We start from the raw sequence: 21,298 nt of genomic DNA on the forward strand, positions 1-21,298 counted from the left end.
TAGATCCTTCTAGGAAAGGGAAATAAATTTCTCTCAAAGCCTATTTAAGTCCACCTTAAGTGGATTATTAAATCAACTTTGGAGAGCAATTTATTCTACTCTACAAGAGAGAGAGAGAGAGAGAGAGAGAGAGAGAGAGAAAGAACTTAGATGATATTCATTCCCCCTCCTCTAGCAATCTTCTACATCTTGCCCATGCAAAGGATCATCTTCCGTTGCTTGCTTCGTCTTCACGCTGCTCCAAGGTAAGAAAAAATTAATTTTTCTTGTCTTCTCAATTTTCTTGGGAGCTTTGGGGCTTGAAATTGGCTCGACAGGGGTCGAGGTGACTTGAAAAAAATCTTTGGAGAATTCACGGCATTAGGGCTGCCATGGGTGGCTTGGTGGTTTGGACTTGGCGTGGGCCAAGTTGAAGTCGAGCCGTGAGGCCTGCGGGCAAGGGAAAACAGGCCAGGCCATAGGGCATGGCGAGGACGCAAGGCTCCTGCGATTTGGGCCTTCAACTTTTTTTTTTTTTTTGGCCATGTGGCCTGCTTGTGCCAAGCCTTTTCCTCCTTTTTTTCTTTATTTTTTTTTAAGCAGTTGTCTTAATGAATCTTCCTTGCATCTTTGTAGAATTCCTTTGAGTATGTCTTCTTCGAACCACAAGAATAATGATGGTGTACCGCTGTTGTACCGTCAAGGTGGGTCTTTGAGCAAGGTTGGCTACTTCAAGGCTGCTCACTTCAAGATTAGTTTTGACAAATTGTTTAGAGATTTCCTCGAAGCTTATTGGCATGCCATTCCGTCGGGAGTGCGTGTGAAGTGGGTTAAGGATGGTAGCAATCATGAACCATGTAACGGGGCTCGGAGAGCTATCAAGTTCCACCCCTACTACTTTGTGTAGGGGGTTTACTTTTCCTATGCTGCGTTTTTTCCAAGAAGTGCTCTGCTTCATAAAATGTGCCCCCGCTCAATGTTCTCCGAATGCGGTCCGTGTGATGGTGGGATTCCACAATCTAAGCCAATTCTTTGACTTAGATTTGACCGTCAATGAATTTTGGTACTTCTTTGACATAGGTCACATTGAGGGAGTTATGCAGCTGCAATCTCGCCACAAGCTTTTTGATAACTCGAGTAAGGGAGATCATGACTGGGCTAATGAGACTTTGGAGATAAGTGGAGAATGGGAGTCTAATTCTTCCTCCGAGTTGCATGTTCCAATGATTTTCATATCTGGTAAGTGAGATGCTTAATTTTTTTGGTTGCTTTGCATTTGTCCGAAGCTACTCTTTAATTTTCTGATTGTCCCCTACTGCTTTTGTAGATTCAGAGTTTGGCTCAACTCCTAAGACTTATCCAGACATGAAGAAAGTGTATGTTGCTCTAGGTATCCCTTCCGATTACCGTGAATGGTGTTGGCTGCTTAGTCTTCTTCATAGGAAAAAATATAGGTTGCCCCAGATAGAGGAGATAAAATGAATCAAGGCTGAGGCCTTGGCTCGTCCTATCACTATGGTAAAGCCTTCTACAAATGAAGATGGGAAAAAGAGGTATTCCCCTCCTGCTCAAGAAACGCCTGTTGAGAAAAAGCTGAAAACTTCCTCTGCTGCTTACGGAGGTTCACCGGCTACGCAAGAGACATCTGCTGAGAAGAAGCCGAAGACTCATTCAACTGCTTGCGAGGGTTCACCGGCTGCTCTCAAGCTTATGATTGACTTGACTTTTTCTAAGAGCGAGAAAGAAGAAGCTACTGGATCTGTGTCGATGGCACCTGCCGTTTCGAAGGCTACTAGTTCAATTACTGATAGGATTGCTTAGTGTAGAAGTTCCTCTGTGCCTCCGGTGCATAAGTTTGTGCTAAAGCGTCCATCTGGGGTCAAGTCTGGTTCACCTTTGGAGAGGTTTGCTACTATGAAAAGTGACAAGGTGCCTCTGTCTGCTAAAATTGCACCAAAAATTGTTCACTCTACTGCTGAGACTGATTCGTCTGCTGAGAAGAATGAGACTGCTCGTGCAGGCAGTCGTTAGAAATCTACCAAGTTTGTTTCTGGGGAAGCTGCTGAGATTTGTGTGCTCTCAAAACCAAATCTGCTCGAGGATATGGATGTATGTGCCAAGTTTGTTGATGGCGCCAAAGGAGTTGCTAGCCTAAGTTCCTTTGCGAAGCATACAACCGAGTATGGGAAAACTGCTCTGCTAGCCATGATGCAGAAAACGGTGATTCTAGCAGTCAAGTCTATGTTTCTTGATCAAGAGGATAACAAGGCTACTAAAGAGATAGCGAGAACTGTGCCAGCCAAAGCTTACTCCTTGGTTAAGAAAGTTAAGAAATTGGAATCTAAACTTGCTGCTTTGAAGGGGTCTAATATCTCTACTCCCACTTCTCTGCAACTTGAGACTGCTCGCCAAAAAATCCTGGATTTGAAGACTAGGCTTGACGCGATCCAAGTGCAGTATGAAAGTGCAGAGAAAGAGATCGAGTGTTACATACCTCAGATTCAAGATCTTAAACGTGCTATCTCTGAATTCCGCTCCGCTGCTTATGCAAATGATGAAGAACTGATGGTTGTTTACAACTAAGTGATCCACTTCAAGAAGATTGTTGATAGGTTTGAGCCTCAAGTGTTGGAACTCCAAGGTGCTTTGAAGATCAACGACAATCTGAAGAAGGAAGTGAAGGAACTGCAGCGGGTTCATGCTAGTATATTTGAGGAGAATGAGCAGTTGAATGGTGATAAGGTTGGGTTTGAGGCTTCGCTTACACAGAGTCAAGCTGATTTCTACAAGCTGGGTTATGTAAATCATCTATTTAGGTGGCCATTTGACTTTGAGTTTTCTGGTCAAGACTTTAAGACCTTCTCTATTTCTCTAGAATACTTAATTGCCTTTACTTTTGAGTCTTCTATTGGTGAAGTAGTCAGAGAGGTTGGTGCCCAGGTTAGCGCAGCTGATGATGAAGTGCCAGATGGTGTCGCTGCTGAGGGCATCACGGCTGCTGAAGGTGTGGCGACCGAGTAGTTGTGGGATGTCCAAGCTGCTGAAGAGTAGTCTTCTAGGTAACCTTTAGGATTTTCTTTATTTTTGCTTGTTGCTTTCACTTTGCTTGAACTTCTTCGGTCTTTACTAGTTGTTTATCAATTTTGCTAGAAAATTTAATAAACTTGTTTCCTTCGCTTTTATCCATCTTCACTTCTTTTGTTCATGCCCTAACCTTTAGACTTTATAGACCAGTGGCATGCGTGCTGCTTTTCTATAAGCAACCAGGCCTACGTAGACTATGCAGCCGTAGCTGTTGGTGTAGAACTTTCATAAAGTTGTTAACCATAAGGTTGACAGCCGGATGCTTTACTTACATAAACAGACAAGTCCGCATAACCAATAGGCTATTAACCTTGGCTTTCTCCAATTCTGTAGGTCGTGTAGCAAGTATCACAACACTTTAGGACTTAATGTAGGCCGTTCCGCACTTGGCAGTAGTGAAGCTTATCGACTATGTAGCATGTTGGTAGTGGATAAGGCTTTGTATATGCATGTTAGCTTGTTTAACCTTTCACAAGAATGTGCAGTTGTATAAGTCTAGCGTGGCTTTACTGCTTGAAGGGCAAGCCGTAGGCAGTCTTCCCAAAACCGTAGGCTACCTTAGTGCATTCAATAGTAGCTTTAGGTTTCTAGGGTAGCCGTCCATAAGCGTACTGCGTAATGTACCCCATTCGTCTCTAGGACCCAATTCCCCACGGTTTAGGCCAAAAGACCCAAAATCCTTTAGTTAGCTAAGACTTGAAAAAAAACCATTACGGCTACTTCTAGAAATCTGGGCGCAAGCCATCGTGCATCTAGTTATACTAAGGTAGCCTGGCTCATCCACGTCTGGATATTCAGAGCGTAGAGTTTATCCTCTCGCTTTGGAAAGTAGACCCATATGGGTGTCGGAGAATTAGTTTACCCTCTCGCATTGGAAAGCATGGTTGGTCCCTCGAGGGGTGCAATTCCTGCGGTGAGTCCCTAAGAAGGGTACGATCTTCTTTTAAAGTGCAGGAGAGATAAGTTGTTATAGACATGTAGTCATGCCAAGTTATAAATTACTTCTGAATTCCTCATTGAAATACGAGAGAAATGAATAAATAACTTAGCTGTAAAAGACTACATAACAAATGGATAGTTCTCGGCTTATGAGGTGGTGCTCATTGAGCTGCTTGAGTCTTCAGGTCTTGATATAGTGGGAGGTCACACATGATACTTCCTTAGGTTGTAAGCGTTTCATTGCTTCTCGATCTCTTTATCGTTCATGGTGGCAAGGGTGTAATTACGTTTGCCGCCTACTTTGTTAATCTTGTACAGATTTTCCCAAATGGGATCTATCTTCTTGGAGTCTTCTTTGTGTGTAGTGATGAAAGCTTTTCTTAGCCATTTTATTGTAGCTAGAAATGAGCTACTGTTGGCAGGCTGCAATGCGAGTGACGGTTTGTTGGCTCTTTTCCTCTGCCAGATCTAAACTTGTGGCCATCTCCTTACTGTTCTGCTCAATGCTTGGCAGAATAGTGATGATTGTTAGCACAATGATGTTGGGAGGAATGATTGCTTCCGAACCAAATGCCAAAGAGAAATGAGTCTCACCAGTTGCTCGTATTTTGGTGGTGTGATATGCCCATAGGCATCTGGGGAGTTCGTCTGGCCATTTTCCCTTCTTGTCGGTAAAGGATTTCTTGAGGCATTCAAGGATCGTCATGTTGGATGCTTCGGCCTGCCCATTGCCTTAAGGATATCTCGGCGTGGACATATGCTGCTTGATGCCATACTTTTGGAAGAACTTTGCCAAATCTTTGCCCACTAATTGAGGGCTGTTGTCGGTGACGATGGACTAAGGGATCCCAAATCAACAAATGATATTCATCCATATTAAGCGTTCTATGTTCGTCTGAGTAATGGTCGTCTGGGCTCTGCTTTTACCCATATGGTGAAGTAGTCGGTTGCCACGATCAATATGCCTTTGCCCCCAGTAGTAGACGGTATAAGTCCTACCAGTTCGATTGTCCAGTGCATGAATGGCCAAGGACTCGTCTGTGGGTGTAGCTTGCTAGCAGGCAGTGGCAGGCAGTACTAGTATCGGATTTTAGCATTGGCAGCGGTAGCACTTTTGTACTAACTCATTCGCATCTTGGTGCATAGTAGGCTAGTAGTAGTCTGCGTTAAGAACCTTATGTGCTAAAGATTGGCCTCCGAAGTGGTTTCCAGAAATGCCTTCATGGATTATGCTTAGAACCTTCAAGTCATCGGGAGGCGCTAGGTAACGGAGATGTGGTCTGGTGTAGAATCTTCGGATGAGAATGCCATTCCACATATAGTAGCATGCCGCCTTTATTTGGAGCTTTCTAGACTCCAACCTTTTCGTGGGGAGTGTGTCATTGACCAGGTAGTCAATAATAGAACTTTGCCGGTTGGGAGTTATACTAACCTGTGACACTTCGGTTGCCAGCTCCGCCTCTATGCTTGGCTTGTCTAGATACTCCACCGAAATCGAGCGTTTGAGTTGGTGATCGAGGGCGGAGCCTAAGCTGGGTAGCGCATCTGTGTGGGTGTTGTCTACCTGCAGAACTTGAGTGAGAGTGTAATCTGAAATGCCTCAAGCTGTTTGCGTACCTTCTTTAGGTATTGTGTCATCCTCAGATGTTTTGTCGTGTACTTCCTAGTAGCCTGGCTGGCGATTAGTTGGGAATTAAAATGAATTATAAGCTTCTTCACCGCTAAGTTTTTTGCCATTCGGAGGCCTGCTCATAAAGCCCCATACTCTGCTTCGTTGTTGGATTCTTTGAAGCCTAATGTGATCGCTTGCTCAAGCATTGAACCGTATGGGGTGACAAGGACCATGCCTTCTCCTGAGCCTTTGTAGTTAGAGGCGCCGTCAATATGAAAATGCTAGAAGTCTCCATTAGATACAGCAGGTGCTGCTAAGGTGTGTTCAACTGTTTTAGGGGCATCATTGGGCTATTCTGTTGTGTCGCCTAGGCTAGGAATGAATTCTGCTAAGGCTTGGGCCTTTATCGCCCTGCAAGGTCAAAAAACTAAACCATATTGTCTTAGTTCTAACGCCCGCTTCATTATTCGTTGAGAAGTGTTTGGACCATGTAGGATTGATCGTAGAGGATACTGAGCCATGACGACGACTATATGAGCATGAAAGTATAGTCTGAGCTTTCGAGCCGCAAGAACTAGCACCAAAATTAATTTTTTGATCTTCAGGTATCTAGTTTCCACATCGAGAAAAGTTTTAGAAGTGTAGAATACTGACAGTTGGGCCCTCAACTCTTCTCGTATGAGGGCAGAGCTTACTGCTACTTTGGAGACTGCCAGGTAGATGTATAAGTCCTCCGTTGCTTCCGGCTTGGATAGTAAGGGAGATGATGTAAGATACTTCTTCAAGTCTTGGAAGGCTATTTCACACTCTTCATCCCATTTGCCTTGTTGTGCCCTCTTGGTAGCCTTGAAAAAGGGATTGCATCGATCTCTGGACTGGGAGAAAAAGTGGTTGAGGGCAATTGCCCCTCTGGTCAAGCTTTGGATCTTCTTCAAGGTAGTTAGAGACTTTAGCTCTAGGATCGCTTGGACTTGCTTGGGATGTGCTTCAATTCCTCGTTAGGTTACTAAGTACCCTAGGAATCGGCCTAAAGATACTCCAAACGTGCATTTAGTGGGGTTGAGCTTCATGTTGTACTTTCTGAGGATATTGAAAGTTTTCGCCAAGTTGTGGATATAGTCTGACCACTGCTTACCCTTTACCATGATGTCGTCGACATAAACCTCCATAGTTACCCCAATTTGCTTCTTAAACATCATGTTTACTAACCTTTAGTAAGTGGCTCCCGTATTCTTGAGGCCAAAGGGCATGGCCCTGTAGTAGTAGGTGCCTCGCTCCATCACGAATGCGGTTTTCTCCTTATCGAGCTCGTACATGGCTATTTGGTTGCAGCCGGCGTATGCGTCGAAGAAGCTGAGCAGCTGGTTCCTAGAAGTTAAATCTACCAATAGATCGATCCGAGGAATAGAATGAGGTTCTTTTGGGCATGCCTTGTTGAGGTTGATGTAGTCTACTTAAACCCTTCATTTGCCCTTCTCTTTCTTCACAACTACCACAATGTTGGTAAGGCATGCTGAGTGTGTTACCTCTTCTATGAATCCGGCCTCCAATAACTGTCAATTTTCACCTTAATGATCGCTACTCTTTTAAGTGCAAAATGTCTTCTCTTTTGGATCATCAATTTGGTAGCGTGGTCGATGTGCATATTGTGGCAAGCTACCTCGGGATCGATGCCAGGCATGTCGGAAGGTGACCCGGTTTTCCCTAAGGAAAGTCGTGAGTTCTTCCTTCTCAATTGGGCTTAGACATAAGCCGATTTTAGATATCTTTTCCAGCTACTGGGGATCAAGAACAATGTCTTTGGCGTCCTATTTTGGTTTCCATCCTATCTCGTTTGCTTGGGCTTCATCCTCTCGATCCGCCTGCTGCTATTTGGTAGCTTTTTCGTCCATTTAGACCTTGGTAGCCTGTATGGAAGTAAAGGTTCTCTTCTTTAACTCCTTCAATATTTGCATAATGTATCGTCAAGATGTGCCCTGTTAAGACTTGTTCTCTCCGACTCCTCCTCCCAGGATGCAGAATTGGATTTTTTTTATACTTGGCAGAAGTAACGCATTCAACTTGATCAACCAAGGTCTCCCAAGAATCTCATTGTAGGGAGATAGGTTGCTTACAATTGTGAACGTCTGTTGTGAGACAACTGGTGGTGTTTTCACATCAAATGTGATGTGGCCGATAGCAGTCGAGGTGTGCCCATTGAATCCGGTGAGTACCTCTGCTTGGAGTATGATTGTGCTTTCCAGGCCCATTTTCTGAATGACTGAAAGTTGAAGTAGCTTGACTGCATTTCCATTGTCAACCATCATTTTGTCGACTGTAGCATAGGCTAGTTGGACAGATACTACTAGTGCGTCGTCGTGTCGGAAATTGACGCCTTATGCATCTTGCTCAGTGAAGCCAATGACAGGTCCAGGTTGGGTGTCAACTGCTTGAACCTATGAAACTAGTAAAGTATGTTGGATCTTCCTCATTTTGGAGTTGTTAGTGGCCCCTAAGTGCTCGGATTCGGCGAAGATACCATTGATTCAAATCATCTTGGTTGGTGGCTTCTCATCATTGTTAACATTCCTTCTAGGCTGTGCAGCTGGCTTGCCCAAGTATCTGTCGACCTTGCCTTCTTTCACGAACTTCTTTAGGTAGTTATTTCAGGTGTAGCAGTCGTCGGTTGTGTGACTAGAACCTCACTGGAATGCACAGTATTTAGTGTGATCCAACTTGGAAGTATCTCCCTTTGATTGTTTCGGCAGCTTGAACCACGACTCGTTCTTAACGTCATGAAGGATTTGGTGGAACCGAATTGAGAACTTAGAGTAGTTCTTGGTTGTCAAGCCTTCTTTAGTAATAGGTCGGTCACTACGTTTGGCTTCCTACCTGCTTTTCTACACTCCGTCCTCTTTCTTTTGAGCCACTACAAACTCTTTTCAGGCTGCTCAGATGCCTTGTTTGCTCGTCTATCCCAAAGTGCATGTTTCTCTGCCAGAGCAAAAGAGTCTGTTATAGTTAGATCTTCTTTCATGATCATTTCTCCGAACAGTGGATAGTCTGTTGAGAGTTCTTTTTGGAAGACTAGGCTTGCTATTGAGTCGTCGCATCCAACGATCTTCGCCTTCTCTGCTTTGAACCTCTTCACGTAGTCACAGAGTGACTTCTTTGGGTTCTTCTTCACATTGAACAAGTGGTCGGACTTTTTCTTGATCGAGCGTTAGGATGAGTATTCTTTGGTGAAAACCAAGGAAAGATCATCAAAACTCCGGATGGATTGTGATGGCAAGGTGTGAAACTAATCTTGCACCTCGACTTGTAAGGTGGTGGCGAAGATTTTGCACATAAGGGCATCGTTACTCCGATAAAAACCATCGTGATTTGGTAATGCTTCAAGTACCGCTTCGGATCTCCATCTCATTTGAAAGATGTGAAGTGTGGCATGCTAAACTTGCGAAGAGGCTCTTCCTGTTCGATCTCCTCTATGAAGGGTGACATGCTTATGTTGGTTATATCCCGCCGTAGTGCTTCATCGGCCTCTTGGTTGTGTTAGAAATTATGTAATTGCTCATCGAGGAACCTTTCTACCTCTTCCTGAATTTGCCTTTGTTGGGGTAGTGGCGCTCTCAACTGCCCCCGGTCTTGACCTGTTGGTCTAGGATGCTCTTTTATGTTCTCAGCTTGTCTATGTTGCGGTGGCGTTGCATGTGGTCAATTCCTAGCTGGCGAGGGAATTCTTCGCAAGCTGCTGGTTGAACTTAAGTCGGATTGAGTGACTGTTTCTCTTCGTCCGTCGTGCTGCCTACTCCGATGTGATGTGGATGATGTTCCTCGCGGGCCTAATCATGAATGAATGATTCTCTTGGAAGGTTGTCCATGTTGATTATCGGAGCATGACCCCAACCTTGAATGTATACTCATCTGTGGGCCTAGTCAAGAGTGCGTGCTCCTCCGCGTGCTAAGATGGGAGTATACGCTATCTCGAGGGCCCAATCGAGAGTGTACGCTGCTCAAACACTCGATTCGTGGTTGGTCGAGTGGCTGCTTCCTAGGAGGCTGCTGGAGAGGCTTATCGTCTGCCTTTGTCTTACTTTGGGACACCTTGTTTGGGGCACATTGGATCTCGGTGCGTTGCAAAAGTTGATTCACCAAGATCGTCTATTATGCAAGGGCGCTCGTCAACTCTATGACTTGTGGGGACAAGTGTTGTTCACCATTCAGGTTGGAAGAGCTTTGGAAGGAATGTGCCTCCTTGAGCGGTGGAAGAGTGGTAGACTCTGGCCGCGAGATTTAAGTTGGGAAATGTCAAATTCGCTGAGAAATGTGGTGAGAATGCCCCCAGCTTGATGGTATGTCAACATGGTTGAGATAGTCTTGGGCCGATTTGGGCTGCTTGGGATGCCACATGAGCAGGTTAGGCCACGAAAGTAGGTTGCTCGGCGTATGGGGCACGCGAGTGCGAGCTTTGGGCTTGGCTTGGCAACGTGTTGGGCTCGCATTGGGCTTGGAGTGACATGGCTTGGGTCGTGGCTTTGGTCTCATGGGCCTTGTATAGCACGGCTTGGGCTTGGGCCCGTGCAAGTTTGGATGGCACGGCATGGGCTGTGGTACTAGTGCCATGGACCTTGCCGCGAGTAGTTGTCGTGGTGACCACAACGATGGTTGCCATGGTGGAGCCTTATAGTGGTGGTGCCGTTCCACTTATTGTCACATTTAGCCTCGTGGATCGCCACGATCCCATCTCTTGAATATTAGAATTTTCACTTGTTGAATTTTCTAAATTTCTAGCCATTGTACTTCTCTTTTACGTTTTATCAAAGAATTTTTACAAATAAAAAATTCTAATAATAAGAATAAACGAAAAATCTACAAATGGACAAGAAAATAGAAAAACCTTTGATAAGAGAGTCTTCTACAAGTGTGTGACTCTTCTCTCAATGAAAGCACCAATTTATGGATGCAAATTTCTTCCCCCTTGATCTTGGAAAAAATTGCACCTACAAAACAAATAACACCTTAGGTCAAGACCAAAAGCCTCACATGCCCATGATGATTTTTTTGGGGGGGGGGGGGGGGGGGGGAGGGGGCGCTTTGGCTGAAGAACCTCTGATGCCAAAGTTAGAATTTTGAGGGAAAAGTGTTTGGAGAATTTTGAGAATTTAGCAAGAGAATTAGAAGTGGGTTTTGAAGAGAATGAGAGGGCTTTTATAGGGGTGTGGCCGGCCTCCTTCGGTGAGAAAGGACCGGCCACTTGGCTTTCTTTGTGGGCTAGGTTCTTGATTTGTAGTTAATTGGGCATAATTGAATAATTAACTAATTAATTGCCAATTAATAGAATAATTGCCTAATTGATTAGCTAATTAGTATAATAAAAAGGAAAAGATTTGGGAGTTACCTCGTGGAAAGAATTTGATGAGGATGGATGAAATAGGTTTTGAATTGTTACCTATTTTGGGCATTTTTGACTTGATTGAGGGATGATTGCTTGTTGCTCGCGCATAGGAATCCCGATGTGCCTCAAGGGTATTCTTGTCATTTTCATCCAAAGATCCACGTGTCACACATTGTGATTATTTTTTGCTACACAGACCCGATAATATTAACAGGTAATATGACCCGACCTGTTACCCGTTAAGGAAAATATATTTTAAACCAATCAATAATCAAATGAAAAACATAATACTAAATATGTATATGCATACAATATTGTCACATCCAAAACATAAAAACACAATTTTCTTTTAAGTATATTTTCGCTTACCTAAATTGATCAAATGGTATAATTGAAAAATATTGGAATAGAGAAGGGGTTTTCTTGTCCACAAAAGTTCTAATAATATAAGTGAAAAAGAATCCAATGGTACATATTTACTCTCATTTATCTTACGACTGTTATTTAAGTAAAGTCTTTAATAGATTTTTAATTAATGTAGAAGTGTAAAAAATATAGAAAAGATATATAAACACTCGTATTAACAAGCATTACAACTTTCATGAAGAGCTTAACTTCGAAATTCACCAGTATAATCATATAAATCATAGATCAAAATTTAACCATTGATTGTTGTTTACATTTACGCTTCATTGTTCTCAACAAATTTTGTTTTTTCAGATTTTCTTTTTTGAAAACATGATCTATTAAAGGATGCAGGAAGATGAACGGTTTGGATCATTGATATTATATTCAAAGTTTTACGGTTAGTAAAAATATTGCTTGATGTTTATAAAGTTTCTACAAACTATATGACATCGACTCATATTTTAGTTAACCGTAAATATCAAAACGTGATATCAAAGATCTGAACTATTTATCTTCTTACATCTGCCAGATGATCATGTTTTCAAAAAAGAAAATTTTAAAAATGAAATTCAGTAAGAAGAATAAAGCGGTAAATGACAATCGACGGTTAAATATAAATTTAATGTTTATGGATAATAGTGTTGTATTTCGAAGCTGTCCTTTTCATGAAAGTTGTAAAGCTTGTCACTATGTGTGACAACCCGTTCCAAATTTTACATTTTTATTTTATTTTAAAAACGTGAATTTACGAAATTGCCCTAGAGGTAAGGACTTTGACTTCTGTTGACCATCGACTTGAGAGATGTGGGACTTATTCTTTTAGCATATCCTCGTAATACTCATTGGTACGAACGTATAGGCGAAAACCGTTTGCGAGTCCGGATTATAACGGTATACTTATGGACCATTGAAATTGGTTATTTAAATATTTGAATTCCCACCTTGTGGGATTAGTGGACCAACTAAATTAAAGGGACAAGGACCCAATTAGAAAATTAAAGTGAAGCTTGCAGCCAATCAGAAAAAAGAAGGAAAAAAAAAAAAAAAAAAAAAAAAAAAAAAAAAGGGGAAAAGCTTCCCGTGCACCCATACCCGCACCACCGCGAGTCCATCTTCCAAGGCCGATTCCGGCCAACTCCGGTGGAGTTTTTGGATGCCACCACCACCATCTTGAAGCTCTCATTCCCCTCTACAAAACCCACCCAAGAACCACCTTGATTAACCATGGTATGAGGCGGTTTGAGGCCACGAAAGTTGACGAAAATCAATGGTGCTCCGGCCACCCTTCTCGATTTTCCGGCAAATCGGCAAAGCAATGGCCGATGCCACCACTTGGGCTTTGTAGCCCATCATCCCAGGAGCAAAACCCAACCAACCTTGACCCCGTTGGACCACCGTAGACGACGAATCGATGTCGGGAAGTTTTAGGCACCCGCCGGCTTCGTGGGCAAAATTGACCATCTTCCGTCCACTTTTGGACTTCGTGGCAGGGACCAATCATTCAGGACGCCTCAATGTGTGCGCTAGAGAATCATAGGGTGGACTCCAGGTGAGTGGATCTTTTCCTTTTTATTGTACATATTGTTGAGAGTTCTATTGACACTTTTAAATTGATTAGGTATATTACCTTCGTATAATTATTGTGAATGCTTGAAGTACCTATATGAACTACGAATGGCTTGATCCCTGTCTAGGGTACGTAGGCAGTCTAACGAGACGTTAGATGCAGCCATAAAATATTTGAGACAAAAGCCTTGCTTGGGAAATTGAGTAATGCGAAGGAAATTGGTAAAGGCAAGTTTTAGTTTTATGAATTAGTTAGCTAAATTAGTGTTAATTGGGTCGTCATGGATAATTATCCCTGAAAATAAGTAGTTTGGGAGTAGGGCGTTATTGATTGTACACTTCTCACTGTATTGTTTATAATTGAACATGCTATGACGTAGTTGAGTAGTAGATTGCATCATGATATATCCATATGTATATTACTTGCATATAATTATTGGGAATGCTTTCAAGTGCATAGGTGAACTCAGGACACCCAGGTAAGTTCAGGTGAATTTATGGTATTAATTGAATCGATTGAGTTATAGCATGACTACAGTTATGTGTTAGGCAACTTTGATACTATCGTACTGGTTGCCATGAGTTCCACATGTTATATTGAGATGCATTGAGAGCTCATAAACCTGCACCCCGGTGTTAGTGCTCCCGCCCGTGGTCAGGGCACAGTCCTTCACGTGATGTTCACTTCCTGCACCTTACGCTCACCTTGGATTCAAGGTAGGTGCACAGTCTTGTCGTACAGACCACTTTAGGTGGTTCCGACTCGTAGGTGACCCGCGATTATTCGCCCAGTCTTCACGTGATCGTAGCACTTGAGCGTATTTATTTACACCCAGTCCTGTCGTACAGACCACTTTAGGTGGTTCCGACTCGTGTGCAGGTATACTTATTGAGCTATTGGCTAGCCAGGATTGATGAGATATGGATAAGTCGTACAGGTCACTATAGGTGACTCCGACTTATATGCTAGCCAGGATTGATGAGATATGGATAAGTTGTACAGGTCACTATAGGTGACTCCGACTTATATGCTAGCCAGGATTGATGAGATATGGATAAGTCGTACAGGTTCACTATAGGTGACTCCGACTTATATGCCAGCCATGATTGATGAGACATGGATAAGTTGTACATGTCATTTTAGATGACTCTGACTGATATATCACTTTGTATTGATTTAGTTCATTTGGCCTACTTATTAATGTATGGTGGAGTTGATGGCAAACCGTGGTTTTGGTCATTTCTGAGTATGGTTTGGATATATGTATATATGTTGTACTGTCTTATGGAAAACGATACGGGTTTTACATTTAGGGGCATTACTTTTAGAGAGGTAATAACTTTGGGAAGCTTGGTTTTATTGCTTACTCACACCTTCTGTTTGGTGCCCTCCAGGTTTTAGCTGCTAAGTTTGTATCGACAAGAATCTGTGGCGAATCTTAGTATTGATGGATATTTTTGAGGGTATGATTCTTACCCATACTACTGTACCTTACTTATGCTCTGACATCGCGTGTAAGATGGGTTCGCTCCTACTTGTAGCGCACTCTGGTATTTAACCACTTTTAGATTCAAATTCATTCACTTTTTATACACTATCACATTTTATGGCTTCGTCACCTTCCAGGTGTCGGCCAGCACAGCTCGATTCAGGGTCCAAGTGGACTTTCTGGGTCGGGGTGTGTCACTATGAGTGATTATATATATTTTTTTTACATTTTTTACACTTCTACAATAATTATTATTAATTTTTTTTTATTTTGCCCTCAAATAAAAAACATTATTCATGAGGGTTTGGAGGATTTTAAAAATCTAAATGATAATGTAAGTGTAACCATTATATACTCGTGAAGGAATAATGATGAATTACGAGTGTTTATATATTCTTTCACATTTTTCGTACTTGTATGTATGTCTTCTTAGTTCTTGCCTATACAAATACTATATTAGTTTATTTTAATTTTGGACAACAACATGTTAAGTAAAATTTATCCTAGTAATGATAATAAGGAACTCTCATAATAAAAATAAATAATGACTAAAACTTTTTTTTTTTAACTTATATAGAATAGTAATACAAAACTATATGTTTAATATAGAATATATTGTATATATTAATATGGCTATTGTATTTTATAATAATTCTTTTAGTAATTAAACTTTAAAATTATCAAAATCATTTTTTTCTTAACGGGTCGAAACGGGTTACTCACGTGTATACCCGTTAAGAATCCATTATTAACGGGTCACTCGATAATGACCTGATTAGTTATCGTGTTGACCTGAAACCCGTTAGTTTCGTATCGTGTCCAAAACTGCCGGGTCTAGTCACACTAGAGGGGATATGTTGAAAAATTCTACATCATAAATTTGACAAAACAAATTGCATATATAATACATGGTTTCATTCCCAATTACACAACTCCTTTTATGATAAAAGACAATCTTGTTGGACAAGCAAAAGATTAAGTTGATAACAATATCAGTATTCGACCATTTGCCCCTCAATTTGAAGTTTGGCATGAAATCATAGTGAGTTAATTGAATTGGATCTTTACTTTGACCAGACCCACATTACTAAGCTTATACCAAATACGTAGTATTCAGGTGCCTGTCTTGACTGATCCGATGTGAAATTTGCTTCAAGTGTGGCTCGTCTCTTTGAAATTTAACCATTGTTCCATCTCCCTAAAATTTACATTTTCTTCCTATTTGAACACCAAGCACGTTAAGTTTGACTACAAATTTGAGAATAATGACCGGAGTCTACTGCTAATATCTTGGGTTTTGCTAAAGTCTAAAGTTAAGCTAAGCCTAGTGCACCATCTTGGGCCTTGGGATTTGTCGGTTAGGAACACAAAACCCAGTTTAGACTTCCTCTTTCAACGGCTTTTTATCTGCTCAAAGCAGTAATATTTGGCTACTCAATGATGAGTAAGAAATTTTTATTCAAATTATTTGTGTTTTATTCATAGAACTTCGTGCTTAATTATAATTGGAACTATTCTCAGTAAAGATCATATATGCAAAAAATGAATTAAAACTAATGTTGCTTTGTCAATCAATTGTAGCAAAAAAAATAGATGATTTGTAGCGAAGAGATATATGTTTCGTAATGTTTTCACTGTTTTCATTCATCTATTTTTATACAATTTGATGACTGAACGACCTTAATTTCAATTGATTTTTTGCAGAAAATCTTTACAGAGTGATTTATGATATGAATTGCTTTGATCATAAAGACAAAATATTATTCAAATTAAGCAAAAAGTTATTGGCAAAAAGAAAAGAAAGAAGAAGCAAAAGGTTCTATTGAGTACCACCAAATTAAAAGCAACTAAACATGTACGTTCATGGAAAATTGAAAATTGCAGTACTACACCAAATACTTTGCTCCGCATATTCAGCATCGATCTTGATGGGCAAGACAACAACAATTTGTTAGAGTAAAATGAAAATATTAATCACTCCTTATATGTCTAACAAATATACAAATTGTTGAAGGAACAATAGGAAAAAACTTGTTCTTATTACATGCTAAGATCTGATTTGTTTGTAAATAAGAATGTCTCATCCTCAATATGCAGCCAACTAGTAAGCATTTCCTTTGAACTTTAACCTTCTTTGGATCACCATATTCCAAGAGGCCCCATGCTGAAGTGGCAGTCGTCTTGCAACATTTGGCTTTTGAATACAAAATTTGAAGGTTGATACCTTATGTAAGGACAATTGGAGACCATCGTACTTCAGCTGTGACCCTCACCAATTCATGCTCTGTTTTAAAAAAGAGCATGCAATAGTAATTTATCCAAAATTATCTCCACATACAAAACAGCTTAGACTTTAGGGCCAGATTTATTTACTTTGGACATGCATGAGCTTTCATGGAAGGTGCCCTGCTGATAAAAGTTTATGGGGGTGACCAAATCACAGTACACCACTACTTGAGCGGGATATCAGGGATATCTCAGCCACATTGGGAGGCAATACCGAAAGTTAAAATTTGTATGTGTTACAAAAGGAATACACCGCCCTTGACATTGTCTTGGAATCAATCAACACCTTTGTTGATACAATAGAGTGGGGGAATCAAACTCGGACCTTTGCGGTGGTGAATGCTTGTAAATCAACTGTTCCAAAATCCCTTGCAAACAACACCTTCTAAGTACAGGAAGAGATTAATTTTCTAGGAACCCAACTAGAGAAAAGTAAAACAGAAAGAAAGAAGAACAATTAATTTGTACTATAATAAATAAAATAAAATAAAATAGAAAATCAATGCTTAACACCGATTGTTGATTTGTTATGTTGTGCAACATTTATAATTAGAATCATACGTACATATAAATACAATTCATCAAATCAATAGTTGTAAGGAATAGTCTGATATAATAACATGTCATTGTTTGGTAAAAGAAATTCCTTTACTGTCGTACTTGTTTGGTAAAAGAAATTCCTTTACTGTCGTACATGACATTTTCACACAAACTCTCCAAGAAGAAATGGGTTAGCTAGCTATTATTCCTACAACCAAACAAAAAAGTGATGGTATCCTGTCCCAGTTGATTCATTAATGATAATGACCTATACTGAACTCTCAAACGAAATAGTCATCGGTCAAGAACATATCCTGCAAATTGATCCTTTTGAAAAGAAGGCTATTGAAGAAAACGCATCTGCACGTAGAAACTTAAAATATCGATCATTTCGTTCATTCCTGTTGGCCCCTTCAAGCTTCACTACAAAAAGCTCATCTAACTTCATATATACATGTAATAAAAGTTTGTGCACGGAGAAGAAAAGCTGCGTGTGCACGTAGAAAGAAAGCTTTTTTCTTTTCTGTAATATGATTCTCAAACATCTAATTATACTTAATTAATAATGTAACCTTCAAAGTCCTTGTACTAATTAATATTAAATAAAACCTGCATGCTAAACAAGAGAACACAAATTAAACAACCAGAGACCAAGAAATAACAAAACATGTCTATCATATTCTGTAATGAAGACAAACCTCTCGTTTGCTCAATCATTTTCACCAAAATTTCAACAGAGAAACTAATCCATCTGTGGAGCCTTATAGGGCCTAATGTAGGATACACAAAATTTCTTGGTATGGGAAGTGGGTTAGGAGGCACCAGTGTGACATCAAGCAATGAGCTATTTTCATGTGATGTGGCCCTCCTTTGTCTCCCTCCATGTATTCATGACCTACGGGAGGGCATATCAGGTTGCTTTTTTCACTGAGGTTCGAGAGAAACCCTAAAACCCTACCCTCCCCTCAATATTCATACGCCTGCAAAATTCATTTATTTTGATCTATACATGCAGGTGTTTTATGTTCCCCTCACATGTGATACCCTAGGGTTTGCTCATGTGTAACCCACATGTTACCCATACCCACGTAATTAAAAATTTCATATACCTGCTTCCAAACGAAAAAACTGCCTCAAATAATGGCAATTTAGATATATTTACTTCTAATTAACATTTTAGAGTACTTAATTTTTTTCTACCTTTCTTGTCAATGTCACTATATGATGATGATAGTTGTAAAGTAGAGACATTGTAGGGTTAATTTAGGTCTAATGGTAATGGGAAATGTTTGGTGTCTGTTTCTTTGTGGAGGAACATCTGTCAAAAGGTTTTCATGTCTGAATTTTTCTCTCTTCGTGTCTGCATGAAAAGCCAATTAATTAGCTGTTTCCTGATCACTTAGACTGCTTTGCTAAAGTACTTAGCCTACTCATCATACCATAAAGGTGTTAAGTAAGTACTCTAACTTTGTGGATCATACTAAATTAATCTAAGAGAAAAATCATTTTCTATTATATAAAAATAAAATATTTCTATTTGTACTATCTCAGTTGATCATGTGTGATACTAAAAGAGATAACACAAATGAATTTTTTGGTAATATTGTAACAATCCATATATGAAGGAAAGATTGACAAAAAATGAAAATAGAACATACAGATCTCCGCTTAATTACCTACAATACTAACAAAGAGACGATTAAAGTGTTTGTTTGTTCATAATTAAGAGATTTGATTAAGTAATATATAATTTTAGGACTCCAATGTTTTAATGGAAATATTTTTACATCTGCCTCCTGAGATCTCATTGGCTGTCCTAGTTTGACCCTTGACCACAAGCAATGGAGATAATTAAATATGCTAAAAATGCTCATGGTGTGAAACAGACGAAACAGTGAAAGATCGACTAATTAAATTATGGTGTATGGTAGACCTGCCTGAGATCTTCAATTTTAATGGGAATTGGATCCTTTTCGAGGCAAACCCTCGGAATTCTTCTGACCCACAAACACGAATCGTTAAATTTTGATCTAACGGCTACAAATAGAGAGTCCTTTTAAAGTTATAATAATTGTAACCGTTAGATCAAAATCCAACAGCCTGTGTTATTGGGTCAGGAGGATCCCGAGAATTTGCCTCAGAGAGGATCCAATTCCATTTTAATGCATCTCAGTGTTACTAACACACTGATGAGTTATATAAACCCAGAATATTTGTACATCAAAAACCAGGTTTTATTGAGGAACACATGCACAGAGTCAACAAAGATCGTGGAAATCGACCAAAATTCCGACTTCTATATTTTAATTGATATTTTATAGGAAAAATATTTTAATTGATACATATAAATTATAACTTATTATTAATGAGAGCTAACAAATTAAATCCTATCACATGCAAAGATCATGGGCCGTTTGGGAGGTTACTTATCAGAAATTTGTTGTAATAATCGAACAACCAGAATGAATCATTATAAATCTGATATAATTTGAAATTATAATATGGATGGTAGGTGAATTATTTAAATTGAAATATGTCCAACCAATTTTTTATTTTAATTTTTAATATTTCCCTTTTCTTTATGGAAGATAATATTTCTTTCACTTTCTAATTGATACAGGTCAACGAGGGGTGGCAGCATTTTGTTCTCGTCACATGGCATCGAAATGGCTGTTACTTGGAGTTCGCATAATAAGATGAAGAAAGCTGATCTAAATTATTAATTAATCTGAAATTCATATTAAACAACACAAATTAGGGAATCGCGGCTTGGATTGATGTGTTGCCTATCAGTATGTTCTATATTTTCAGAAAATAAAAAAAGAAATGCTACAACACCTTATTTTTAAGAAGGAAAAAAAAAAAACAAAAAGTGTTGGTACCTACTGTTTTATTAAAAGTTACATTATAATAGTCAAAGTTTATTTTTCAATGATACATAATTATAGTTAATTTATAAAAATAATAATAATATTGTTTATAACACTACAATGTTGATGGTGGACATCATATTACATTAGCAAAATATGATGTTATGCGTAACATGATTACATTACAAAAACATCATTAATTCAAAAAGTATTGTTGTTTTTTAAGTGTACCATAAACTAATCTTTCAGAAATTGTGGCGTAAAGAGTGATATTTGATTCTCGATGTTTGAAACTAACTAATTAATTAAATTTACTTCTACTATAATGTCAAATTGCTTTGCCACTATAATATGATATGCTTATAATAATCAGTTAAATTGTGTGGGTTGCGAGGAACACAAGTTTAGGGTTGTTAGGGCAAGCATGCGGAACCTAAAATGGCTATTAACCAAATTTAGGGTCGGATCAATTTGTTTACTTAGTAGAAAGAGCAAACACCAACAGTTTTTCTCCCAATAGAGAAAAAGAATTCTCTTTTTTTTTCTTTTTTTTAGTTTTTATCTTTTTCTCAAATATTCTCTTTTGCATTATGATTTGTCTCCATGCATAAAGCGAATTACATTTGAGAGCAGAGTCCTTAATGGGCAAAACCGCGTAAGCTATCAACAGAGACATGAACTTTGTAAGCACTCATCACTCCCAGAAAGTTCAAGACTTTTTTAGCTTTCTTGCAAATAACTCTTCGATCCCCATCAGCGTGCGTAGTTGCTGACGATCAACTTTGAATATCCACAACAGTTCCAACTTTAGTTAAATTATTATTCCATTCTCGCTTTCCTTTTCAGTTCAACATGCATTATCATACAAAAAGAAGTTCGTGGGTCTCCATGGCTTTAAATTATCTCCTAATTAAATTGGTCCACATAAGCTTAAGCTCTACAGATTAGTGGCATTCTTTTGGGGCTGGTATTATACAATGGAATGTCATCATGAACTAGGTTCCTGGGACTTTTTCGGATGAGCTACCCCTGAGCGGGATTAAGTATTCTCCTGTCTAGTGCTCCTTCGGACTAAAAACGAGACAGTAAAATCGATGATGACCTACATTTTGGTGTTATATCAGATTAAAAAACAATTAGTTTAATACTC

The sequence above is a fragment of the Pyrus communis genome, chromosome 2 (genome assembly GCF_041283825.1).
Source record: "Pyrus communis isolate YQ-2024b chromosome 2, ASM4128382v1, whole genome shotgun sequence".
NCBI lineage: Eukaryota > Viridiplantae > Streptophyta > Magnoliopsida > Rosales > Rosaceae > Pyrus > Pyrus communis.